The 4,791-nt window shown below is 32.7% G+C and overlaps 1 long non-coding RNA gene across 1 annotated transcript; it reads left to right on the forward strand.

Annotated features, from left to right (window-relative positions):
• The first annotated feature begins 765 nt into the window (after positions 1-765).
• LOC136064626 (uncharacterized) lies at positions 766-1,732 on the forward strand. The gene is made up of 2 exons (XR_010626238.1): positions 766-959; positions 1,312-1,732. It is a non-coding gene; the product is annotated as an uncharacterized LOC136064626 (long non-coding RNA).
• The last annotated feature ends 3,059 nt before the right edge of the window (positions 1,733-4,791 follow it).

Here is a 4,791-nt window from a genome sequence, read left to right on the forward strand (position 1 = left end):
GAGTCTTTGCATTAAGACAGGTAACCAATCTAACTTGGTGGTGCTCAACAGTCAACATAATACATGGTGGCTCCCCAAAATCATCTATACTCTAGGAGGAGAGAGAGGAGAGAGAACATACTACCATAGTTTTAAAAACCGGACCGGACCGGCCGGTCCGACCAGTTCAACCGGGAACCGGCCTTCAATCCGGTCCGGTTATGCTAAAAAATCGAAAATAAGCTTAAAACCGGTAAATAGTGAAAACCGGCCGGTTTAACCGTAAAACCGAAAACCGGCCCGGTCGAACCGGTTAATGACCGGTTGGGAGTTTTTTTTTCTATTCCCCTAAAACTACGTCGTTTTGGTCTCCTCTAAAACTAACCCTAAGCCTAACTGATCACTCTCTCATCTCAGTTCATCACTCTGCCTCACTCACCCTTCGGCCCTCACTCTCTCAGACTTTCACTCACCTCAAGCTCTCAACTGAACTCAACTCAAGATCATCTCTCTGCCTCACTCTGTTTTCTGCCTCACCCCTCACTCTCTCACTCACCTCTCCGCCTCAGCCTCACGCACAGCGGCGCGCACAGCAGCACGCACAGCGGCGCGCACAGCAACACGCAGCCACGCACAGCGCCGCAGCCACGCACCTCGGTTGGGGGTCTTTTTTTTTGTTCTTTTTTCCTTCGGCCCTCGCCCTTGGAGCTCTGCTCTCTGCTAATCATGTAATGTTCTTTTCTTTTCTTTTTTTCTTTTCATTTTCTCGGTTTTTTTTTTTTTTTTTCCATTTCTCTCGGCTTCATCAGGTAATAAATTAATAATTACTAATTAGTATTCTTTTCTTTTTTATGATTTTGATTTTGATCATTTTCTCGGTTCTGTTTTGTTTTGTTTTTTTTTTTTTTTTTTTTTCATTTCTCTCGGCTTCAGCTCAAATTCTTAGTTCATGTTCGGCTTCATCTCAGGTTCTTCTTTTGGTAACTGATAACTGATAACTTTAACTTCAATTATTCGTTTACAATAGCATTTTAGTTTATTTGTGATTTTGTGTATGTTGTGGATTTGATTTAGAGAGCATTATTGTTTGTGAAATTTGTGAAATATAGTTTATAGAGTAAATGAGTAATATACTATTGACTGTGTATGTTGTGTTGATGAATTTATTTGTTGATAAAATTATTTCTGCCAGTCTGAAATTGTTGAGTGAAATGGTTTTGGAATTGTTATTTCATTTATTGTTCTTTCATTTATTGTTATTTCATTTGGAATTGTTCTTTCATTTAGAATTGTTATTTCATTTATTGTTCTTTGGTTTTGGAATTTGTATAGATATAGACAATGAAGTGATTGAGGATGAAGATGACATCAATTTGGAATCATTTGATGATGAAGATGATGCTCCTCCCGGATTTAGAGATAAAAATCATCCTATTCATGTTGAAGATGAAGAAGATGAGGATGAGGATGATGATAATGATGCTAGTGGTGGAGCATTTGGTTTACATGATGATATTTTCTTCATAACAAATGAAGCTTGGGTCTTAAAACTTAGTAGTTGTTTGTTTGAAACTTTAAAACTTATTTGCTATTTGGATGTAATGAACTTATTTGTTATTTGCCATTTGGATGTAAATGTAATGGCTAATGAACTTATTTATTTGGTTTTGTTGAAACTTGAAAGTTTATTATGTTAAGGATGATTGTTTTGTAATGTTATTATATTAAGGATGATTGTTTTGTATTGTTATTATGTTAAATTCTTTAAAAAGAATGTTATATACTTATATACTTGTATTTTTTTTTTAAAGGAAACATATTTATTACTATTGGTTTGTTAGTTTTAGTATATTAAAAAATTATTAATTATTTATATAATTTAAATAAATAATAATTAAATTATTTATGACGTCACCGGTTCGACCATCGGTCGGACCTCGGTCCGACCATAAAACCGGTAATTAGCAACTTTTCCGGTTCTCTCACCGTACCGGTTTTTAAAACCATGCATACTACTCTTTTTTGAATCCAAATCTTCTGTCCCACTTTTCCTACTCCACTCTATACTCCACCAATAAATATTTGCCACATGATACTATTAATTAATAACTGTAAGATTAATAAGTCAATAATGATAATATTTAATTAATTAGGTGAACACGTGGTAAGTATTTATTGGTAGAATATAGAGTGGAGCAGGAAAAGTGGGACAGAAGATTTGGACTCCTCTTTTTTGGAGGAAAGATTGGTATGGAATGCCATAAATAAATAAGATGCTAATCAGATATCAGTATTAATGAGTTATTTTTTTCACTGTTTGATTTATTTAAATTTAATGGTTTAGAAAATGTGTAACTTGAACCCATCTCTCTCTCTCTCTCTCTCTATATATATATATATATATAGAGAGAGAGAGAGAGAGAGAGAGAGAGAGAGAGAGAGAGAGAGAGAGAGAGAGAGAGTTTCGACTTATAACTTTCACTTTTGATGATTGTGCTCTTTATTATTAGATCAAGAAACTAATCAATTTTTTGTGTAAGTAAGTGAAGATTGAACTTCAAATCTCTTATTAAACTATCAAAACTTTACCAGTTGTGATTTTTTTTTTTTTTAGAATACTAAATATTTTTAACACACACACGGGAAGAGGGAAGAAGGTTTTTAAAGAAATTTATAGTGGTGTATATCCAAAAGAGCTTTACCAGTTGTGATTAGTTATACTAATAAGTCATATTGTAAGACTCCTCAAGTTCAATAATTACAAACTCTTTCCCCTCAACGCATTCACATAATAATAATAATGAGTAGTGGTATTAGCAATCCATGTGGAGGAGTGAGTATGTATTTATTATACTCAAAGGATATTTTATAATTTTCCACTTTGTAAAACTAATGTTGTAAAATTTGTAAAATCCCTAAGCTCCCTCTCCAAATTTTATTATGAAAATTCTAAAAGAACTACCACTTCATTACAAAAATATTACAAACTAATGATGCAGTGATTGTAGTGCTCCATTTGTTTCAACATTAATGTTTTCTAAAAAATGAGTCATTTTAAAAAATAAGTATTTTTTTATAAATTATCTCATTTTTCTATGTTTTGTAGTCTTTCTTGGAAAACAATCTCATTTTCCTATATTTGATAGTAGCCTTAAAAATGAAATAGATTGTTTTCAATAGTTCCCATATTGTCTCTCAACTTTCTTTATTTAGCATAACATGAGATAAAGTTGTTTTTTGAAATATTTTAGCGGAAGATAATCTCTAAAAGATAAGTTATATTTTTAATAATATTTTTCGTTCACTTAAGATAGTTTTCCTATGACATGTTTTCTTGGGGGCCGTTTGGTTTGTGTTTTCAAACAACATTTTTTAGTTTTTAAACAGCATTTCACGTATTTCAATACACTTTTTTACCCACACGTATTTCAAAAAACTACAAACAACAATTTTCAAACTACTCTACCAAACACCCCTTTGATGTTGGAAAACATGGAAAAATGCAAAAAACTATCTTCACAATGTTAATGTCACATCAACAACAATAGAATTTTTCAACCCATACCCAACCTTAAGAAAACCACACAACTAAAAGGCACCAAGACAGAGCTCTTTCGATCTGAGTAAAGGGTTAGTTGAAGATGGGTGCACACTTTTGAAACCAAATCATTTTAGGTGGAGTGACAAGTTTCCTATCTAGAAATCCGACTCCAACTAACCCGTTCAACTCTTTTCCATTCGTTTGTAACTTCTTGTCACTCCTTGTTGTTCAAGATAAATCAAATGCGGTGAAGATATTGATAAATACAGTGCAGATTTCCCATTATTCGGTGTGCTCTCTACCAAGTTGGTGAGATCTAGCAAATATGGTGAGATCCCCAACAAAATTTACTGAGAACTCAAGATATCTACCACTCGCTACCATCAACTTGGAGGCTTGCGGGTTCGATTGATCTGATTGCAGAAAACCGACAACTTGTTTGTCAACAACTCATAGAACCATGATCGGCATCGGTTAGGGGTTTTCGTGTCCTAATCCAATCGGGTTGAGTAACCGGTTAGTGGGGAATCCAACTAAACCTAACCTGTGAACACCCTAAACACCATAATGGTTGAATTTATTATTTATTTTTTTGTGCTGTACTTAAAATTGACACATCAGTTTATATAGTTTATCTAATGAAATTTGTAGTATTTTTAACGTTACTCTATTGCGCTTTGCTGACATTAAATTTTGAACTAAAGGATTAGAGGTGGGTAGAAGATATATACAGAAATAGGAATAAAAAAAAGATGAAAAGATAAAGATAAAAATATCCTTGTAATCGTATTAAAACCTTTTTTTTTCTACTTATAATGTGGCAATTCGTGTAACTTTTTTAAATCATTACCTAAATGGTTAGAAAATTTTCCTTTAAATTAAATAGTTTGGTGGAAATTTTATAAGAAAAAATTAGTTGTGATTTGTTATGTGAAGTTATTAATTCAAATTCTATATGATGTCAAAATAACAACCGCGATGGTCTAATTAAAAGTTAAAACAACTTCTTCGTTGTTCTTTGCTGATCACCAATGATTCTTTGCCCTATTGATATCTCTATCTTATAATGCCGAAATTATTTAGTGTATTACACACAAAAAGATGAGAAATCTGATTTGATCGTTGTCATATTCACTTAACAAAAAAGAAAGTTACAACAGGTTTTACGCAACAAATCATGACTTCACAGGTTGCTATAGGTTATTGATAGCTACATGTTATTTTACTATATGTTATTGATAGCTAGTTAGAGCATTTGTATCAGTCTCTGT

This window comes from Quercus suber, unplaced genomic scaffold, assembly GCF_002906115.3.
Source record: "Quercus suber isolate HL8 unplaced genomic scaffold, Cork oak 2.0 scaffold_24, whole genome shotgun sequence".
In the NCBI taxonomy this organism is placed as follows: Eukaryota; Viridiplantae; Streptophyta; class Magnoliopsida; order Fagales; family Fagaceae; genus Quercus; species Quercus suber.